Source organism: Protopterus annectens, chromosome 8.part0 (genome assembly GCF_019279795.1).
Source record: "Protopterus annectens isolate FY-2018-M chromosome 8.part0, PAN1.0, whole genome shotgun sequence".
In the NCBI taxonomy this organism is placed as follows: Eukaryota; Metazoa; Chordata; order Ceratodontiformes; family Protopteridae; genus Protopterus; species Protopterus annectens.
The window spans coordinates 180,364,986-180,388,618 of NC_056741.1; positions in this window are offsets into that span (position 1 = coordinate 180,364,986).

A 23,633-nucleotide genomic window follows, 5' to 3' on the forward strand; every position below is an offset into this window, starting at 1 on the left:
TGGGCCACATAATCTGAGAGCTCTTCCATGTCTCTTTTCATGTAATCCAGGGAGGTACGTCTCAAGTCATTCACTCCAACATGGACAATGACAGAGTCATATTTGTACTTGTTGTGGAATGACTTGAGTGCATGCGTTATGTGGTGGATCCTGGCACCCGACAGGCAGCTCACTGTAATTTTCTCCTTGCTCAGCCTGGTGAGTGGGACATCAGTGTGCCTGACTATGGAGTCACCTATGACTAAAGTGTTAGGTACGTTGTCTTGCCTTAGGGGCTGTTGCTGGGTGGCACACTGGTGTTGTGAGCTATGTGACACTTTGGTTGTGAATGGTGTTTGTTTGCATTTTAGCTTTGGAGGACCTTGTTGCTTGGTCAGGTTACAGTTAAGGGCCTCCACATATGTGGATTTAATGTTGCTATGTGTGGGTGATGGTGGTGTGGGTTTAGAAGGGCTATGTGTTGCTTGAGGTGTAGTGCAAGTGTTAACCTTCTCCTCTTGACTGTCTAGCATAATCTTGGGTGGATAGAGCTTTGCTTCCAGTTTGGCTATGTAAGTGCATCTCTCACAGGTTGTAGTGTTGGACGGTAGGAGGAGAGGGTTGTCAGTGTACATGAGGCAATTGCTGCATTGCTCCAGTATGCCCAGATTAACCAGGTGGACAGGAGAAATCATCAGAAGCTGACTCTTGGACATGCCTGGTTTGATGCTTTTTTTGTAAAGTACAGGAGCTGTTTTCCCTTGCCTTAGCAAGGTACTTTGCAATTATAGGCTGTTTAGTGCCTACAATTAATTTCTCCTTATTAACAAGGAGAGTTGAGTGCCTGCATCAGTTTAAGGTCTCATAGTGCTTTCCAGCAGGTATTAAAGAAAGTGCTAGTCACAGGGATGCTTAAAGGTAAGATGAAAAAAATGTTTTTTCCTAAACACTGCAGTGCGCACTAGATAAGTTAGATGGAACATAGGTAACTAAAGTTTTACCTGTCCAAAAAGTTTTAGTGGAGAGTCACTATTTTTAAAACAGCAAGATAGATTGAAAGGGGGTGGTCACTTTTGTATTCTGGTACTATGGAATACAGTAGGATGGCCAATAAATTTAAATAGTTGAAGGGGGGTGATTTCACAAAATGGTAATTTTGTGCTTACACATACAAGCCAGTGAAAGCAGAAAGGAAATGAGATATATGGTCAAATTAACATAAGAGGCAGGTAACTATAAAAGACAGTGGTATTTAAGAACACAACAGTAAGCGAGTGGGTGGGTGGGGAACAAATTTCGGCCTGACTCACAAGAGACAACTGATCCTTTGTTCCATATGACTACCTTTTAATGCCCTTTTGTTCTACTGCCATAATTGAGTTTTCTTCAAAATGACTATAAACTCTGTCAGCATCAGTTCCTGTGTATAGTGTATGCATCATCGGAAGCCAAGTTATCGATCTATAATTTTTAGGGTAGCTTGCAGGTTCACTTTTAAGTAGGGACATTGTTTTACCTGTTAGCCAGGTTGGTGTTTGTTTGGGGTGCGCATATAAATAGGTGCATAGGTGTGTACTAGGCTAATGGCCCTGCAGCTTTTACAAGCCTAGCCCATTGAAGTGCACTGGCATCATGCCGCCTGACGTTAGTTCCCAGTGACTCTATCAAGTAGAGCCACTGGAGTTCTTACTCATGGCTAAATCTTTGTGCAAAGATGTTAATACTTTTAACCAAAAGTTAGGTACTGCATCTGGGAATGGGGTTTTCCAGTTAGAAGCTTTTCTTAACTTTGTTTCAATCTCTGGTTGTTACTTCATCACATTTCATATCCTGTACATTTAAACTTATTATTATTTCTTTTAGTTCTTCTATCCATTTAGCATCTTTGTTATGTTTTACAGGATCTCCATAGATACCTCTCCAAAATGTTATGTTCCACAGGATCTTCATAGATACCTCTCCAAAATGTATCTACTACTACTTGTTTTGGTGGTCTTTCAATTCTTTTTACCTTATTTCCCAATTCTTTGTAAAACATTTTTGGATCATCTATAAATTGCTTATTTTGTACTTTTTCCCTTATATGTATCTGTGTATCTTCTAAGTTTACCCGCCTGTGCTGACATTTTTAGTTTATTTGCGATAGTGCATGATAGATCCTGATCTGTTCTAATACTGTGCATTGCTTTAATCACATCTATCTCTCTTAGTATTTGTCGATCTATTCCCTCTTCTATAGTCTTCTAAGAGTGACACTTCTTGTCTTAACTGCATTATAGTTTTCTCTGTTTGATACTTCTATGATGGTATTTGATTTCTCTACTTCCTTTCCCTCACTACCCTGTGTTCTTGTGGTAGAACTTTATCAGTTATTAATTTAGCTGCACAGTAATATATCCTGTTTATTTCTGTTATATCACATGGATCTCTATGGACAGTCCTAATTACTGTGTTCATTTGTTTTATCAGACTTCTGACTTTTTGGGTTTTATTGACCTTCTGCAGTCTATTTCTCTTTTTGATCTTAATATATTTATCCATGTCTATTAAATCAAGAAACTCTTCTCTTAGCTCATTTTCTCCCAAACTGAGGGCACATCCCTTGTTTTCCATTTCCTGTTGGAATTCTATAGAAAGTTCTATAGCATCTTCCTGTGGCACATTCTCTTTCATCCTGTGTCATCTGTTGCTCTGTCATATGGGAACTCACTGGCCTATCACTCCTTAACATTGATTGCATCAGAGTTTCCACAGTTTCCTGTTGCTTTCCTTGCTGTCTAGCTTCAGGTGAACATTTATACTGGTTTTCTGTGGAAGGCTTCAAAATATCTTGATATGGCACCTGACCAATTGCTTCCTGTTCCACTGGCTTCCCCTTAATTTGGATTGCCAGTGCTCCATTATGTTGTGGTGCTTTTTGCATTCAATTTTCTACACTGAATCCTTCACTTTGGAGGTACTCCATAACCTCAGTTTCTATTTTTTTTTTCACTTCTCCATTACTAATCTCCTTTTCTACCTTTCCTCTTTGTCTTCTTCTTTTTTTTTTTATTGTAAAATTTTCCACGTCTTTATTCCTTTGCCTATATTTCTCATCAGATATTGTTGGTGCTGCTCTTTTTTGTATTGGCTAGTTTTGCTTTCTCTTTTGCATAAATATTACACCATATTAAATCTCTTTTTTCCCCATGTCCTTATTTCTTCTTCAGATGTTTCCAGATCTTCCCATTTCTCCTTACTTTGGGGACTCGCTCCATCCTGCTGTAATGTAACCCGTGTTGGACCTTCTACACCAAATCCTTCACTTCACAGGCACCCCATAACTTCAAGTTCTATTTTTTACCTTCTACTTTACCAGTCATCTTTTCTATGTTCCATCTTTGTAATATTATTTTTTCATTGTAAAATTTTCCATATCTGGATGACTTTGCCTGTATTTCTCTTTGAATATCTTTGGGGCTGCCTTCTTTATATTGATTAATTTGGCTTTCTCCTTAGCATAAAAATTGCACCATATCAGATCTCTCTTTCTTCCCATGTCCATATTTCTTTTATAAGGTTCATTGGTGTTTACTAGGCCAGTGACCACAAGGGCCTTTTTAAGCCTAGCCATGCATCCCAAATCTCTGACAAGTTCTGATACCCTTAATAAGTGTAAGCATGGGCCTGGGAGATATTTTTCAAATATCTCTAGGTTTTGTTTAAATTTTTGCACTTCCTGAGATGCTTCTTTTTCCAAACAGATCAAAGTTTCTTGATCTATATACTGTTTTTTACAAATCTGTTGTATTAATGAACGCAAATTTTTATTTGAAGCTTCTGACATTTTTTCTCGCAGAAGTATTTTTCTTTCCTCTAATTTCTCTCTTAATCAATTTGTATACATTGTGTCTGGAAATTCTGGGCTTTTTGGATAATAGTAACAATACACAATTTCTTTCTTATCTTCAATAGTCCACTCTATCGTCTTTATGGCTCTTCTTTGAGCCTATCAGTTTTTGGGATTTTTGTGGACTGTTACTTCCTCCTTTGAGATGTGCCAAGTTATCTGATACACATCTGAGTGTGGAGTCATCAGCATATTGTATTATGGAAGTGTGTCATGTGAATCAGTGGAGGGTGCTGGTGTGTCAGAGAGGAGACCAAGGACTTGGGGGGATTTTTTTTTTTTTAAAAAATTTTTGGCCCCACCTTTTTTTTGGGGGGAAAAAAAAAAAAACCAAAAATTTTTTTTTTGCTTCCTTTTTTTTTTTTTCCCCCCAAAAAAAAACCCCTTTTGGGGTTTTTTTTTTTCCCTTTTTTTTTAATTTTTTTTTTGGTTTTTTTTTTTGGGGGCCCCAAAGGGGGTTTTCCCCAAAAAATTTTTTTTAAATTTTTTTTTTTTTTTTTGGGGGTTTTTTGGGGTTTCCCCCTTTTTTTTAAAATTTTCAATTTTTTCAAAAAAAAAAAAAAAAAAAAAAAAAAAAAAAAAAAAAAAAAAAAAAAAAAAAAAAAAAAAAAAAAAAAAAAAAAAAAAAAAAAAAAAAAAAAAAAAAAAAAAAAAAAAAAAAAAAAAAAAAAAAAAAAAAAAAAAAAAAAAAAAAAAAAAAAAAAAAAAAAAAAAAAAAAAAAAAAAAAAAAAAAAAAAAAAAAAAAAAAAAAAAAAAAAAAAAAAAAAAAAAAAAAACCCCCCCCCCCCCCCCCCCCCCCCCCCCCCCCCGCCCCCCCCCCCCCCCCCCCCCCCCCCCCCCCCCCCCCCCCCCCCCCCCCCCCCCCCCCCCCCCCCCCCCCCCCCCCCCCGCCCCCCCCCCCCCCCCCCCCCCCCCCCCCCCATTTGGGAATCTATTTGAAAAAAAACTCAAAAAAAAAGGGGGTTTTCATTTTTATTTTATTTTTATTTTCTTTTTAAACTTTCCCTGGTCTTCCCATTTTGAAGGGTAAAAAACCAACATCCTTCTATATCAAAAAACGTGTCTGGTTTTTGGGAAATGATTTCAGTAATTATTTACAAGGTTTTGTTGTATATATTACATACCATGCCATACATTTTTCAGTTTTCTTTTACCAAGGTGTGCATTAGTTTAATACAGTATATGTCATTGAGTTAGAAGGAACATATTTAATTTAACAAGTATACCAGGGGATACAGGAGATCTCTAATGGAATACTTTTGACCAGTGCAGTGGGGAGGGTTAGCCAGGGGTATAGCATTAACAAAGCCAGCTGTTTTCATAATGAGTTTTCAAGAGTCATTTGATATGAGTAAGAGAGGTGGTAGAGAAAATTTGGCTTGGTTGTGAATTCCAGGTCATGGCAATAGTGCATGCAAAGAGTGATTTCCCAGCATCATTTCTATGTTTGATGACATGTGCGCAGTTTTGGTTAGTAGATCTTAAGGGTGTGGTGGTTATGTAGGGCTGTATTAGTTGCAGAAGTGCTGGGATTTTGTCAGGAAGGTATTAGAGCTTATATGCTAATGAAATAAAAGTTTAATGTTAGTGAACCATGCTTCAATTAAAGTAAAGTTATTTTGAGTGAAGGTTTGAAGTTCCTTTAGAGTAGGGTAGCACAAATAATAGTGGTATTGTCTGCTTATTGCACTATTGAGGCAGAGGGGGAGGAGGAAGCTATTTGGTTTGTAAATAGGGAGAACAGCAGAGGACCAAGGATGGAAACCTGTGGGACTCCTATGACTACTGGTAATAGGGGGGACAATTGGTCTTGCTATAGGACTGCTTGCTGATGGCCTGATAAAATAGCAGTTAAACCATGGTATAGTGGAGGAGTTCATGTTAAGAGAGGTTAGAGTTTCTAGGAGAATATGGTGGTTGACCATATCAAATGCTTTAGATAGGTCTAGGAATATGGAAGATACAAATAATCCTTTGTTCCTATGGTAATTGACTATGTTGGTAAATGAGAGTAACGCTGTGGTGGTTCTATGGGAAGGTCTAAAGCCATGCTGGGAATTAGATAGTAGATTTTTTTAGGAGGTGATTCATTAGTTGAGAGTGAACTACTCTCTCTAATATTTTTGACAGTGGAGATAGAATTGCGATTGGGCAATAGTTTGTCAGTTCAAGGGAGGTACCTCCATTGTGGAGTGGAATAATATGTGATATTTTCCATGTGTCAGGGACTTTACATTCTGCAATAGACCTATTTATAAGTATAGATACGGGATAGGCTATTGCCTCTGCAGTTAATTGAAGGAAGTCTGCTGGAAGGTTGTCAACAACTGGTTTGGTTGGTTTAAGTTTAAATCTTTTGAGGAGTTTGACTATTAACTTAGTGGGAACAGGCTGCAGAGAGAAGCTGGGGGGCAAGTTTAGAGAACTTGGGTGAGTAGGGGTAGTTGTTGGAATGGGGCCTCTGGCACTCTTTTGGGTGTTGGCAAGGGCTTGGACTGTATTAATAAAATAGTTGTTAAATTGAGTGGTGGTGTCTTCCAGGTTGTTTGGTAATACAGGTGTAGGGGTAGTGAGTTTCCCTGGGTGTAGTAAACGTTTTGATATGGCCCAGAATTTTTGGGGATGGTTAGCATATTTTTCCTGTGTGGTTTTCTAGTAGTTGGTTTTGTCAAGTTTAATTTGCTTTTTGGCTTTATTGCGAAGTTCCAGATATTTTTGTCTAAAGGAAGTGGTTTTGGATTTCTGGTATTGCAGCCAGGTTTTCTCTCTTTCTTTCATTATAATCTTTGTATCGTTAGATAGCCATGGAGCATAGTTAGATCTAACTCTGATGGTTTGGGAGGGTGCATGATGGTTTAAGATGTTTAGGAAGGTTGAGTTGAAGTATTGCATGGCTTCATCAAGGGATAGTTGTTTTAGGGGGGGGGGGTCCAGTTGCAGTATTTTAGTGCATTTATTAGATTGTTGGCTTTGAGGGACTTTTTGTTGTGCACTTCTCTGAGGATGGGTTGGTTAATCTTGTGGGATCTGTTCCTAATTAGATAAGTTGCTTGATGGTCACTGAAACTGTCTGGAAGACAGCCTGACTGATGTATGAGAGTGGGGTCAGAAAACAGAATCCAATCTAGGATGAACTCACGTTTGCTTGCTTTGTCAGCTCTAGTGGGGTAGATATAATTTGGGTGAACCCATGAAGGTTAATATAGGCAGAGGGATCGTGGTTGGTACACTCAGACCAGTCAATATTAAAATCATCTACTATAATGGTTTCTTGTGAAAGAGAGGTTGATATCCAGTTTAGCAGGTTTTCCAATATAGTAATAGTATTGCCTGGAGGAATATAGCCACCTGCAATAATAATGTGTTTGTTGGTGTTTAGCTTTAATTTGGCAAGAATAAGCTATACACCTTTGATAACATGCGAGTTACAATCTATTTGTTCTATATCGAGATGGTTTTGGAATAGTATTGCAACTCCACCACCTTTTTTCCCTAACCTGTCTCTACGTATAATATTGTAACCAGGGGCAGTAATCACATTATTGTGGTGTTCTGGTTTAAGCCAGGTTCCAGTTAGCACAGCAATTTCAGGTTTGTGAATAGCTAAAAGGGCATGAAGTTCCTGAGTTTTCAGTATGCTTCTTACATTCAATATTAATAGGAGGAGAGATGAGGTAGGGCTTGCGTGTATGGGATTTGGTTGATTTAGGTTTGAGTTGGTTGATGTATTGTGTCTGGGTTAGGGTGTATGTCTCCACAGCAAGTGAGTTTTTGGAGAAGGTATAGATAGAGTTTAGCTAGTTTGAGTGTTATTTTGATTTGTTTTGGGGAATAATTAGGGTTACTTTTGTTTGTACACTTACTATATAAGTAGGAAAAAGGTTTGGTGGAGGTAAGGGCATGTGGTGATATAGGAAAGTTTATTAACTTTTTTCACTGGTAAGGGAGTTGGTCTGACCTGCTGGTGGGGTATAGACATAATGTTTTGTGTGGTAGGAGCTAAGGAAGGAGAGAGAGTGAATAGTGCAAGTATGGTTAATGGATATAGTAAAGGTTTAAGAAGATGGGTGTTGTATGGGGAGTACATGGTATGGGGTAATTGGAGAAGTGGGAGTATCTAGGAGTACATTGTTGAACTGTAATGGTTGGATGGTGTAAGAGAGTGTAGTGAACAGGGTGTGGTCAGGTAAAATAGTAATGGGGTGTTATAGGTGAGATGAAATTGGTTAATTAGGTCTAGGAGTTGATTGGTGGGTGTGGCTAGTAACTATAAATGTAAGTGTTATGGGGTGAGTGGGAATGGGGGTAGGGTAGGGGAGTGAAATGAGCAGAGCAAACGGCGTGGGGCAGCACCATCCTAAGGGTGAAGCAGTAGTTGAAAGAAAGACAATCAGTCAGTGTGAGGATAAGGTTCTCTATATAGGAGATATGTGCAGCTTGGTATAATGGTTGTTCATTTTGTTTCTGCACAGATCTATGGAGTGGGATAGAATCAGCTGCTAAGCTGGGAGCAAGTCTAGTGAGATGAGTGGTGAGACTGTGGTATGAGAAGGGAGGCTATGGGACTGAGGTAGTATATGGTGAACTAGTGTGGGAGTGTGGGGACCAAACAGAGAAGAATAAGGGGGTAAGAGTGGGTATTCTGAAGGAGTAAGTGAGAAAAGGGGCAATGCTAGCAGAGTGCGTGGTAGGTAATGTCTCTGAAAGTAAAGTACATTCCTCTCAGTCAGCATGATTACCTGCCTGTTCAACATCCCCAGCTCTGGAAATCTTTCTCTTTCTGACACTCCATCCTCTTTACTGGAATCACATTGTTTCAGAGAGAGTTGGGTTCTGAACATAATCCAAAGTGGATGTAATACTTCATTGGGAGTCCACCCTCCTTTCCAATGGATTCCTCCTCACCCAGGGATCCAAATTCCTCTATTTCTTCACATTTTACACAGAATTCTGTCTCAAGTCATAGAATCCAGTGTCATTCAATCTCCCAAAGGAAAGGTTATTATTCATAACGTATATAATTTTCAAACCAGAAGGATCCCTGGGACCAAATGCTAGATCTTTCTGATCTAAACCCTTTTGTTTAGAAGTTCAAGATGTTATCACTTCACTACCACTATTCTCTGTATTGCCTTCCTTGGTAAAGCTGGATCTAAAACACACCTATCATAACATACCTATTACCAAGCATTCCATAATAATTTCATAATAGTAGTAATTCATAATAGTAGCAACACCTTATATGATGTTACTGTAATCTAAGGTAATGGCATTCTGTAGTCTGTCCAATTTCTCTTCACTTTGTTCATAGCATATAAAGTAGTTTACCATCTAAGTCTCGTGTAGTGGGTGTTCCATCTGCTTGAATGTCAGAAACATGCAGACAGGAACTCCATTGGCTCTAAACCCGTCTGATAATTTGCTCATGCTCAAAACTGAATGTAAGTTCAGCATCACAGCTGCCATACCATCTCATTTCCTAGGAAATGGATGCAAGCAAGTGTTTGCTGTGGACCAGATAAGTGGAGAAAGGGAGATGGGAAGGTGCTTTTGGGTATAGATGTGGGAACAGAGAGTGGAAGGGACAAACATTTTAGGTTTTATGTGTAATAGAAATGTTAAGGTTTAGAAGGGGACATGGAATTTACATTTTATGGAACGGTCAGGACTTTAGTGTTGGGGGTGGGGATTTTACGTTAAGAGCTCATGGACTAAAGGGTGAAGGGTATTTTTAGCATAGGGAGAAGACAGGGGATTTTAGGTTTAGGGAGTGATAAGAACATTAGGGTTATGGAGTCGGTTGAGAATTGTCAGTTTACTGAGCCATGGTGAGCAGGAGGTCTAAGGTAATTTAGGTTTAGGGAGTGATCTGGAATTGGAGGGGAAGAGGAATGTAGCTTTAAGGATCAATTGGGGCTTTAGGGTTAGGGAGGGGGGGATTTGTAGATAAAACACTGAAATGTAAAGTTTTTTACTAGTAGCAGCCTCTTCATTAGTTACAAATCTCTTTAATGTGGAATTATTTGGATGAATTTTACTTCTGAAGATATTTTTCTGCAGATATTTTCTTATTGACTGATACCAGTGGATTGTAATGACAGAAGTTTGAGTGGCGTTTTATGGATGGGAGAGGTACAGACCATCCCTGGCAAAGCAGCATGGTCTGTTAACCATATCCTTCTATGCTGACAAATATTGCATCACAATAGAATGATACCAGAAACTAAGCCAATTATTAAAGTCAGTCATCTTTTCTTCATTCTGTGGCATCATCCTAGGAGAAGGTAAAATGGTGTTTAATGCTATGCTCATAGCAGCCTGAGCATTTTGAGTACTCCACAATGTCCCTCTTCATACTGTCTAGGGAGGTACATCTCAGGCCATTTACACCCACATGGATTATTACTGAGTCATACTGGTACTTGTGGTCCAACAACCTGAGTGCATTACCAATGTGGTGGATCCTGGCCTCTGATAAGCATCAATGATGCACTTGAAGAGGGTTACCGAGGTGCACTGTTTGAAGTGTATGGGAAGTCTATTCATAGGTTCATAGGTATGAAATAGGCTAATGGCCCTGGAGCCTTTACTAGCCTAGCCCATAGAAGTGCCCTGGCATCATGCCGCCTGAAGTTAGTTAACAGTGCCTATCAAGTAGAGCCACTGAAGTGATCCCCGGAGTGAACTTTCTACTACTCATCCACTCATCAAGATTTCTCTTGAAGAGGGTCAGCGAGGTGCTCTGCTTGATATGTTTGGGAAGTCTATTCCAAAGCATGGGCAGTCTCTGGGTGAGGAACTTGTCCCTCCAGCATGTTCTGTTGATTGTGGTAATGAGGTTGAGGTATCTGGAGCATGTGGTGCGGAGGAATTGGGATTTTTTTAGATGTATCATTTGTGACAGAGCTGGTCAGACATGGCTTTGTAAGTCAAGCAGAGATCGCCTCTAAGTAGGAGATATGAGACAGAGAATATCTGGAGTCTATTGAGTCTGTCCATGTAGGACATGTGTTTAATGCCTAGGATTCTCTTCGTGAGGTATTTCTGTGGCCTCTCCAGCTGTTGCAGGTGTCTAGTGAGGTACATGCCAAATGGGGCATTATACTCAATGATTGGTCTAATGAGGGAAGAATAGGGAGAGATGATGACCTCTTTCTTCCTGGATGCAAAACCCTTGGTAATGAGATGTGCCACATAGAAGGATTTTTTGACCACAGTGACAATGTGGTGGTCGAAGGAGAGGTTGCTGTCAACCTGCTGTGTCCCCAGATCTCTTATAACACCTTCAGTGTTCAGTAGCCTCCCATTGATGTGGTAATTAGTGGGACCTGAGTTTTTACCAAAGGGGATGACAATGCATTTTGTTGGCGTTAAACTTAAGGCCATGGTTTTGACAGCAGTCATTTTTCTCACTGAGGCCTTTCTGTAGGATGTCTGCATCACTTAGTTAATAATGGCTCACAGCTTGCAGTCGTCTGCGAACTTGGTCAGCCATAGTCCCTTTGTGTTGGCCTGGATTTCTGAGAAGCAGATACCAAACAGGAGAGAACCATACCTCTCAACCATACTGAATTACTTGTTTTTTACCGAGTTTTGGGTTCCAAATGAAGTGGTGCACGATTCCCGAGTGGCACCCCTTCATTTCCGATTTTTTTTTCATTTGTTTTTTAATGTTTTCAAATACCATGCTGTTGTAGCTGACATCATCACGTGTGCAATGACATCAGCTATGTCAGGGCTACCAGCCAGTCAGAATTGAGCGCAAGGAGCTCACATTGTCATTTACGGCTGGTCTGGCTGCAAATGCGAGCGGAAACTCTGGATTATAGCCATTTGTTTTAATAGCAGCACTCCAGCCATTCGTTTTGGATTACAAATCCACGGACAGGAAATTATAACAGCAACAGCAGGCCTCTCATTTCAGATTACAAATGCATGAACAGCCACGCGTGTTTGCCATTTGATTTGGATGCCCATTTTGGATCAGGTTTGGATTAACCAAGTATGTGTGTGTGTGTGTGTGTGTGTGTGTGTGTGTGTGTGTGTGTGTGTGTGTGTGTGTGTGTGTGTGTGTGTGTGTGTGTGTGTGTGTGTGTGTGTGTGTGTATATGTGTGAGACTGCATAGATCTCGTTTTACACCAAAAAAGGTTCCTGCATCCTTTTGTGGTCAGCCAGTCCTTTGGCCCTGGTTACTTAGTATATTATTGTGTGTAGTGCATTCAAGTGTTACATATTTCTTTAATTTTGGTCACTATTCTTATGGGTAGCACTGTTTTTGCCATGATAAGTAGCAGATGTTAAACATTGGGTCATTGTTTATGCGAAACCACCACAGATCACAGGCACTTGTTAGTTTGCTGTGCTGCACCTGGATGTCCACTGTACATCCAGATTCGGTGGTGTTTCACCTGCCAACTTGTTACTGCCTGGTAGTAGTAGTTAGTCTGTTGCTACTAGAAATGGTTGTTTCTGAATGTGTGCAAGCTTTCAAGATGTTTTTGCTGGGGATGTGGTTTGCCTTTATTAGAAATGAGGATATGGGATGTTGTGTTAGCTAAGTGGGAATTCAGTGGCTTATATGTCAGCCCTTACATTTTAGTGCCATAAAGGAGAAGGAAGTAAATTTTAAGGGAAAGAAAACAGTAGTGATGAAAAACTGTTACGGAGTCGAGAGGGAAACAGTTATCTTTTGAAAAGTCTTAATGCTCGTCCTTTGTTCTACAAGTTTCAAATTTTCTTTTGTGTTGCGTTCTTGGCACTCAGATTTATTGATTTTTTTTAAGCAGTCCTACCTGCTTGATGACAGTGAATTTGTTGGTTTTATATAACTTGTGGTTTCTTTGTGGGTATAATAAAGTTGAACAAGGTAAAAGCACAAATCAACAGGAAGTATAAGCATAGATTAAGTAGGGCTTCAGCAGAGTAAAGACTGGCTAAAAATTCTGTACAAAAGTACACTTGCATACATGGCAACAAGGCTGGTAGCATAATCATACCTCTCAACTGTACAGATTTTCACAGAATGTCCAGATTTTTGCCTCCTATTTTGGTCCATTTTTCATAAATGTGTGTGTTTTTTTGGCAAATTAGTGGCAAATTATTAAAGATTAAAGTTAGAAAATAATGATAGACATTTGAGTTTCAGACTTCATACCCTTCAGAAAATTCATGCTAATGCAAAACCTATTATTCTATCAACTTTCTAAGTTTGTAAGAGCAGTATTTAAAAATGTTCCCTATTTTTGGGCATTTGTCCCACTTTTGTTTATGGCTTTGTCCAGATTTCTTGCTCTAAGAGGTTGAGAGGTATCGGTGTATGTGTGTGAGATTTACTTAATGGCAGCCTTGTGTGTGGGGATGCAGGCATTACAGAGCTTCACTGTGTTGTTACTTTTATTTTAATTAATAGTAGTCTAAGCATGCAGGCATCGCAGCTTCCAGTCTTTGCTTCTTTCAGACTGTTTTATTTAATGATACCTAGTAACTATGAACCTATCAGTTTGCCATCCATTCTCTATTGCAATATTACTATTTTATTTTTTTTAATCTATCGTAGGTAATTTATTCCTGAAGGGCAACAACAGACACTTTATTTGTAGATGAAACAATGAAATATAAAGTTGTTTGCTAGCAGTAACTTCTTCATTAGTTACAGATCTTACAGATCTATTTAATGTGGATTATTTATATGACTTTTACTTCTACAGAGATTGTGCTTGAGCCATATTTTGGTTATCTCTTCAGTTTGCATTTGAAAGTTGGTATCCCGCAATTTCATTGGAGTGGTCGATGTTTCACAATTATGTATGCAAATATTATGTAAAGCAGCGTACAGATTTGTACCTATTTTCATGGGTCTTTGTCCAGATTTTTTATGTTTCCAGGTTGAGAGGGTATGGAGAGAACCCAGGACCGATCCCTGTGGGACTCCACTTGTGACTGGTTGGCAGTCTGACTTGGAGTCCGCTACTTTCACACTGTGTGTTCTATCTGTCAGCCAGTTTTGCAACTCACCTAGTGATACAGGGATTGATGCCTAGTTTGGTGAGTTTATCAGTAATTCCCGAGTGAGAAATGGTATCAAAGGCCTTGGCCAGATCAAGGTATGCTGTATGCACTACCTTACCTTCCTCCACAGCCCTGGTGACTGACTCAAAGAAGTCAACCAGGTTGAGCAGGCATGATCTCCCTTTCATAAAGCCAAATTGCGTGGGATCTAGAGTACGGAGATTTCCTATATATTTGTTAATCAGGTCCATGATGATGCATTTTATAGCTTTACATGTCAGGCTTGTCAAGCGAATGGGGCGATAATTCCCAGGGTCTTTAATCACTCCCCCTTTATTAAGAAGGGATGACTGTAGCTGTGCGACATTCAGTAGGGACAAAGCCTGAGGTGAGGCTGTGACTGTACAGGGCACAAAGACATGGTGCCAGTTCACTTTGTAGTTCATGCAGAACACAGCCAGGGATATTATCTGGTCCCATGAAAGCTGTATTCTTGGCCTTGGACAATGCAGCTTTAACCTGTGCTGCAGTAATGCTGGGTGCCTGGCATTCTTCCGGTATTGTGATTGGTCCTTTGGGGGGGAAGAGGGGTAAAGTTGGCACTGAATCTCTCAGCCAGTATATTTGCAATATCTGTTGGCTCAGTATAGGAGGTACCATTGTGCAGTATCTCATAGACAAATCTGTGTTTTGCCATGGAGGTTCTTGACATAGCTATAGAAGGCATTGTGATTGTTTTTAGTGTATGTTGCAATTCTGCCTTCATAGCTGACTTTAGAGAATTGGATGAGGGATCTCAACTTTTTGTTGAGGCTAATAAGGTTGTTTTTCTAGTCTTGGGATGTTACCTTTTTCTACAACTGTTTCTTCCTTCTGTTGTAGAGTTTATTAATGACAGGGGACCACCAGATTGGCTTTTTTTTTGGAGGAAAGCATCTTGGTTCTGTTGGATATGGTTAGTTCCACGCATTTGTGTACATCTTCATACAGTGCATTGGTGTATGATTCAGCAGTCATGCAGCTATTTTCCATTTGCATGGGTGCCATGAAGTTAGCCACCTCTGTTTTTAGGAGTTCAAAGTCTGCTTTGGAGAAGTTTTTCAAAGTGGTTACCTTTGTGGGTTGTGTGGGCGAGATGTGGATTTTCATGGTGATTAGTTTATGGTTGGATCTGACCAGGGAGGGATTAACCATTGGTGTAGAGCAATGGTCACCCATGTCAGTAATAACCAGATCAAGGATATTGGTTTCTCTAATGGTCAAGGATATTGCTTCCTCTAGAGGGGGTGAGGATGAGCTGGTCTAGGGCATTGGAATTGATGAACTGCAGGAAGTGTTGGGCCAGTGTATTAGTGCTTGAGTAGTTTTCCCCACTTGATGGAGGGCTAGTTGAATTCTCCTTGTAAAAGAGTGTTGAGTTGAACCTTGATAGAGTCTAGGGTAATTAGGAACGTGGAGTGAGAGTCTAGTGACATGGTTGGGGACCTATAGTAGGCTGTGACCTGGATTGCCGTCTTACCCAATGTTAGCTGTACCTGAAATATCTCAGATGCATTATGCTGGGCTACTAGTCTGGAGGTGTGCATATCCTTTATGAATATGGAGACACTACCGCATTTGGAGCTTTGGTCCATGCTTTGTGGCCAAAGTGTCTGGAATGAGTTATCACCTGGTAGTGCAGGTGTGCTTTCTGTTGCTTTAAACCAGGTCTCCATTAGAGCACAAATGTCGATGTTCTCCATTTTGAGGAGTGCTTCGAGCGAGTGCATCTTGAGATTTAGACTTCTAGCATTGAGCAGCATGACCCTCAGATTGCATTTATTTATAGCTGTTACGGTGGTAATTTGGTCTTTGGAACATGCTTAAAAAAGCACTATAGGGGTGGGAAGAGCCTTAGCCAGTACCCAAAAACCCAGGGGTGACAGATGCAGGCCATCTCTGGCAAAGCATCTACGTCTGTGAATCATGTCATCCCAAGCAGACAGATACTGGATCCCCTTAGAATGACACCAGAAACTTAGCCAATTGTTGAAGTCAATCATTTTTTTTTGTACTGCGATATCATTCTGGTTGGCAGTAGGATACTGCTCAGGGCTAGTGTCATACCTGCCTAGGTCACATAATCCAAGAATTCCACCATGGACAATGACAGTGTCATACTTGTACTTGTTGTGGAGTGCCCTGAGTGCTTGTGTTATATGGCGGATTCTGGCACCTGATAGATGACTGTCACCTTCTCCTTATTCAACCTAGTGAGTGGGACATCTGTGTGCCTCAGTATTGAGTCACATATGATTAGTGTTTTGGGCAAGGTTTTTAGCCGTAGGGGCTTAGGTTGAGGGGCACACTTTGGAGATGAGCTGTGTGTCCTGCCGTTTGTGCTGTGTTGTGGTGGTTGAGTGCATGTCTGTTTCAGAGGTCTCTGCTGTTTGGGTAAATTTCTATTTAAGAGGGTCCACAAAGGTGGGTGTGTGGTTTGTGTTTTATGCAAGAGCTGTGATAGTGGATGTTCTGGAGGGCTATGTGTTCCATGTGGTGTGGTGCAAGTATTGACCTTTTCCTCTTAATCAGTTAGTCCAGTCTTGGCTGGAGAGTACATAGCTTCCAATTTGGTGATATAAATGCATCTGTTACAAGTCTGAATGTTGGGAGGTAAGAGGAGAGGGTTGTCTGTGTACATGAGGCAGTTGCTACACTACCTCAGAATACCCAAATGCACCAGGTTAATAGGATAAACCTCAGGGAACTGCCCTTTAATCATGCCAGGAGGGGTGGTCATAACTGCTATGTATTGGAGCTATTTCCTTGAAGAATGACTAGTGTTAATGGCACTTAAGTGTGCTACAATAATTGCCACACAAACCTGTTGAAGTGCAGAGTGATTAAGCTATTTGAAGTGCAAGAGATAAGGAACTAGCAAGATCTATAGGAAAAATGGAAGAGGAGACTTTCTGGCACCAGGAATAACTTACCTCAGCTTGATGCCACAGTGCAGCACTTAAACAAGGGCAAATTAGACAACTGGTGCCAGAGCCATGGCCTCAAGCTAAACGCCAAAAAGTGTATAGTCATCCCCTTTGGCAAAAACAAAGTGCCCACAAATTACCACATAGGTGTAATCCAGTAAGTACAGAAGTAATTAGGGACCTGGGGACCCAAGTTGATAGCAATCGCTCATTTGACAACCACATGGCCAAAGTGGTTAGAAAAACATTTTATATAGCCCACCTAATCATGAAGGGATTCACATCTAGATTAGGGGAGGTCATCGTGCCTCTTTACTCATCCCTCATCAGGCCCATAATAGACAATGTCCCTTTTGGGATGTACCTTACCAAACACCTGCAGCAACTGGAAAGACCCCAAAGGTACCTCACCAAGAGGATCAAAGGGCTCAAACAGATGCCATATGCTGCCCGGTTAAAGAAACTCCAGCTCTACTCAGTGGCATACCGCCTGCTCAGAGGCGACCTGTGCCTGACGTATAAGGCCATGTCCAACCCGGAGTTAAGGGACATGCTGCACCTCAAAAAATCCAAATCCCATCGAGCTACACGCTCAAGAGACTTGAACCTGAGCACTGAAATAAATAGGACATGCTTGAGGGACAGATTCATAACCCAGAGGCTCCCTTCACTCTGGAATAAAATCCCAGTTCAGGTTAGGCAGGGTCCCTCATTGACTCTCTTCAAGAGGAATCTTGATGAGTGGATGGGAGATCGTAGGTTTACCCCGGGTATCACTTCTGTGTCACTGTTAGACAGAGGCACAGTATACTAACCTCGAAAAAGGGCATAGCAAAATTAATTTAAAATGGGTGGCGAAAGCCAAACATACTCTGGCTAGGCTTATAAATGCCCTAGGGCAGATAGCCTATTATCAACCTATGAACCTATAAACTCACGCAAACACAGGCTTTTAAACCAGAAAGTTGAAAGGGATGGAAAAGCAGCCTAAACAGTCAATAAACTACAATTTCTGAGCCAGAAACCACTCATCTTGTGGTAGATAGGCTACCTAGTGCTTACCACTCCCACTGATAAGGTAGAAGGTTTCCCTCCAGCACAGAAAAACTTGGGGTGCTCAGAAGCTTACAAACAGTCCTGGATACAGCAAATCTGTATCTGGACTAGACTAGTTATAGGACAGGTGGGAAACAAGTGCAAATGCAGGCTTTTAAACCAGAAAGTTGAAAGGGATGGAAAAACTGCCCAGACGTCCAATAAACTACAATTTCTGGGCCAGAAACCACTCCTCTTGTGGTAAATAGGCTACCTAGTGCTTACCACTCCCACTGATAAGCTAAAAGGCTTCCCTGCAACAGAGAAAGGCTTGGAGGCTCAGAAGCTTACAAACAGTCCTGGATACAGCAAATTTGTATCTGGACTAGACTAGTTACAGGAAAAGTGGGAAACAAGCGCAAATGCAGGGTTTTAAACTAGAAAGTTGAAAGGGATGGAAAAACTGCCCAAACGGCCAGTAAACTATAATTGAAGATGTGCTCACATGCAACTTACCCAAACCTTAAATTCATCTCAAACACAGTTGTCAGAAACACTGCATGCACACCAATAAGACAACTCACCACATCACATAAAACCACCTGTCATTGTGCCTCAACTATCAAGCCCATGAGGTACAACACCACAGAATCAAATATATTGTTCATAGGAGACTCCATTGTGAGACATACCAATGTCTCCCTCATCAGGCTAAATAAGGAGAAGTTACAGTTAGTTGCCTGTCAGGGACCAAGATTCATCACATGCAAGCACTGAGGTCACTAAACCTCAAGTATCAGTTTAACTCGGTCATAGTCCATGTGGATGTGAATGACCTGAGACGTAACTCTCCGGACCATATGTGACAGAGGCAGGTATGAGTCAACCACTGAGCAGCATCCCACTGTCTTCATGGATGATGCCACAATACCAACAGGAGATGATATCCCCTTTGAATTTTTTCCCTGTAATTTGCCCTTTATCATGGTGTAACTGCAAAGTGGTTTGCCACTGTTTCATGGCTGCTGCAACATAATTGATCACTGTAGGGTGTATCTTATAAATTTTTAAGCCCCGTTTCATCCATGAATGTGGGATACTGGCAAATGCTTTTTTTGTAATCTATCCATGACATATTTAGATTCTTCCCCTATTTACATTTTTTTCCTTAATGAATTTATTCTACAAAAAATGAAACTTGGTTCAATATGACTTACTTTTGTTACCCTTTTGTTGTATTGCCATGACTGAGTTTTCTTCTAAATGACTACAAACTCTTGGCATCAGTTCCAGTATATAGGTAATACATATACAGAAGGCAAGTTATTACACTATAATTTTTAGGGTAGCTTGCATGTTTGTTCTTAAGTAGAAATATTGTTTTTCCTTTTGTTAGCCAGGTTGGTGTCTTTTCCAGGTGCGCATATAAATAGTATTTAATCATGGGTAAATATTCATATAAAGATGTTAATACTATTAGCCAGAAGTTAGGTACTGCATCTGGGCCTGAGATTTTTCAGTTATGATCTTTTCTTAACTTTGTTTCAATTTCTCTGGCTGTTACTTCATACAATTTCATATCCTGTACATTTGAACTTCTTTCTTTTACTTTTTCGATCCATTCAGGATCTTTATGTTCCACAGGATCTTGATATATATTTGTCCAAAATGTATCGATTTCTGGTTTTTTTTGGCGTTTCAATCCTTTTTGCCTTGTTTCTCAGTTCTGTATAAAAGTGTTTTGGGTCATCAATATATTGCTTATTTTGTTCTTTTCCTTTATATTTATCTGCGTATCTTCTATGTTTTCTGTGCTGTGCTTATATTTTTAGTCTATGATTTCTGATAGTGCACAATAGATACTGATCTGTTCTGATACTGTGCATTGCTTTCATCACATCTCTGTCTTAGAGTTCTCTATCTGTATTGATCTGTTCCCTCTTCTGTACTCTTCTAACAGTGACACTTCTTACCTTAACTCGTTTATTGTCTGTATTTAGTACTTTCATGATGGCATTTGATTTCTTCCATTCCTTTCCCTTATTGCCCATTGTTTTGTGGTAAGATTTTAACTGTTATTAATTTAGCTGCAAATTAATATAGCCTATTTACTTATGTTATATTACACAAATTTCTTTTGAAAGATTTAATTACTGTATTAATTTGTTTAATCAGACTTTAACATTTTGGGTCTTATTGACTTTCTGTAATATTTTTTCATTGATCTTTATATGTCTATCCATCTCTGTTAAATAAAGCAGTTGTTACCTTTGGTCTCTGTTTGCTTCAGGGATTCTATAGAAAGTTAGTGAACATCTTCCTGTGACATATTATCTTCAGCTGCATGCTGCATCATCTGTTGTTCTTTCATACAGGAATTCACTTGTCTATCGCTACACAACATTGACTGTGTCACAGTTGCCAATGTTTCTTGCTCCTTTCCTGGCTGTGCAACTCCAGCTAAGTTTTGTACTCATTTCCTACAGAAGGCTTTAGAGAATCATCATGTGACAAGTGATCAAATGCTTCCCGTTTCACCTTCATTTGTTAGTCTCAGTGACCCATCATGCTACAACATTACCACTGTTGGATTTTATACACTAAATCCTTTACTTCACAGGTAATCCATAACTACAGTTTCTATTTCTTTAACTTCCCCATTGGCAATCCTCTTTTCTACTTTCTCCCTTTGTTTTCTTATTTTTTGTATTTTGAAATGTTGTATATCTGAATGCCTTTGCTGTATTTCTCTGCAACTATCTTTGGTGCCACTTTTTTTGTATTAATTTTGTTTTCTTTTCTGCTATTGCATAATTATTGTGCCACATTAAAGTTACTATACATTCCCATGTCCATATTTCTTCCACTGACATCTCCCGCTCTTTATGTTTTTTTTACTTTGGGGACTAATTGTTCCATCATGCTGTAACATAACCTGTGTTAGACTTTCTACACCAATGTCTCCCGCTCTTTATGTTTTCTTTACTTTCAGGACTAATTGTTCCATTATGCTGTAACATAACCTGTGTTAGACTTTCTACACTAAATCCTTCACTTTGGAAGTATGCCTTAGCTTTAGCTTCTATTGGTTTAACTTCCACTTTACTAATCTTCTGTTTTACATTACCCCTTTGTGATCCTATTATTGTGTTCTGAAAGTTTCCATATCAGGATACTTTGCCTGTATTTCTCTTCAAATAACTTTGGAGATCCTTTCTGGTATTGATTACTTTGGCTGTCTCCTTTGCATAAGTACCACACCAAAACAGATCTCTTTCTTTCCCATATCCATGTTTATTTTTCATGCCTTTCAAAAATATCTGGGTTTTGTTCTTTACATTTTTTGAACTTCCTTGGATGTTTCATTTTCCAAATGGCCCAAAGTTTTTGTCTATCTAATGCTTTTCATGGATCAGTTGTATTAATGAACACAAAGATGCATTAGAAGGTTTAGTCAGTTTTTCTTGTGTAAGTATTTACCTTTTCTCTGATTTCTCTCTTAATGTTTTTGAATTTCTTGCATCTGGAAATTATGGGCATCTTGCTTAATAGTAATGCTACATCATTTCTTTCTTATCCTAAACAGTCCAGTTTATCATCTTTATGGCTCTTTTTCTGACCTGTCAGTTTTTGTGGACTAGTAATTCCTTCTACAATGGGGAAGGGACATCATCCCCCTAAACCTGGCCTAACTCCATTGTTGGAATGTTTCTGTGTCTACACTGTCAGTTTTTCTAGTCCTGGAACCAGTGCACCTATGAGGATCCGGCACTTTTTAATGTGTCTTTTTTTTTTTTTCCCCTACCTCAATCCATGATATATGCTATATGAAATACACTGTATGCATCAGTTTCATACCCAGTAAAGTATAGCTTATTTAAAGAAAAGTTCATTGCTAACCAGTACCCTACCTTTTCCTACATTCCACTATAGCTGGAGACTGAGTACAGAAAAAAGAGTTTGAGGTGATCCACATAAGACATGTTATTTACACCCTTTATTCTTTTAATGAGGAATCTCTGTGGCCACTATGCTTGTTGCAATTGCCTGGTTAGGTACATGCTGAAGAGTGCAGTGTACTCGATTATTGGTCTAATGAGGGCTAAGCATAGTGGGACTATGATCTCCTTAGATCTGGATGCCTTGCCATAACTTGTAACTTGCCCCACATAGAAGGATTTTCTCACCACCGTGGACACATGGTGATCAAAGTTCAGGTTACTGTCAACCTGAGTTCTCAAGTCCCTTATCACTGGGTTTGCTCTTAGGAAAGTGTTATTAATGTTATAATTTGCAGGGGTGGTCATCTTTCCAAAGGGTATAAATATGCATTTTTGCATTGAGTATTAGGCTATGTTTCTGGCACCAGTTACTTGGCTCTCAGACCCTCCTCAAGGATATCTACATCTTTGGAGGAATCAGTCATTGCATCCAACTTGCAGTCATCTGCAGATCTGGTCACCCAAAGACTCTCTATATTTGTTATGACTTCAGAGAAGTGTATTCCAAATAGGAGAGGTCCAAGTGCTGACTCCTCTGGAACACCACTACTAACAGGCCTGTTGGTGGAGGTGGATACCCCCACCCTAACTTCATGTGTCCTATCCATGAACCATTACACTGTCCATCGGGTTACATACGGATTTATGTCTACATTTTTGAGTTTCTGTAATATCTAAGTGATGTAGTGTGTTGAATGCCTTTACCAGGTCGAGGTAGGCAGTATGCAGCTTTTTGCCTATCATCCGTGGCTCAAGTGGTCTTCTCAAAGTAGTCCACTGGGTTTAGTAGGTGTGACCTACCATTGACAAAACCAAACTGGGATGGGTCCAGTGTTTGAAGATTCCATATGTATTTATTAGATCCATGATAACTTTTTCCATGCCTTTGTATATAAGACTAGTCCAACTTATGAGTCTGCAGTTCCCTGGGTCTGTTGATGGTCCACCTTTATGCAGAGAGATGACTGTTGCAATCCTTTATTCCCTAGGGACAAAACCTGTCTGAAGGCTGTGGCTGAACAGACATTCTAGTGGGCCTGAGGGGTCATTTTTCAAACTGTATAGGAGGCATACCTGGATATTATCAGGGCTCATTGTTGTATTGTTTTTAACTATGAAGAGCTCAGTGAGGACCCATTCTTTAGTAACAGTGGGGGGATAAGTTGTAGAGGGTATTTCTTGGGGAGTAACTAGTCATCTTCGAGTCATATGGACTCTGTCTTCTGCTTGTACCTTTTTGCTGTTGTGTAACACTTTTGAGTAAAGTTACCATTGTCTACTCTTTTATCTTGGACTTTAGTAACTACTTTAGCCAATTAAATGTTTCTGTCAAGGCTTTTCTCATGCACTATAACGTTGAAAGGTAGGGTTTCAGTTATAACTGAAATGTCATGACATCACAAGAAATTAATGGCATGTATTGCATGCATATTTCTATATACTAGACAGTCTAGTTTCAAATTAGAACTAGCCAGTACAACTTTATACATACATAAATAAGTAAACAGACATACATATTCCATGTGAAACTGTAGTTTCATTTATTTCACAAAATAAACAAACATGTAGACACTCTGGTTCCATGTGAAGTCATAGTTTTATTTATTTGACTGTTTCATAACTATCATATGTATGTATAGATAGACAGACATTTTGATTTAATGTAACAGGTTTGCAGAGAAACAGTGTAAATTGCAAGTAAAAGCAAGTGTGATATTTTGTTGCAAAGAGACAATTTTGCTGAAGAATCATG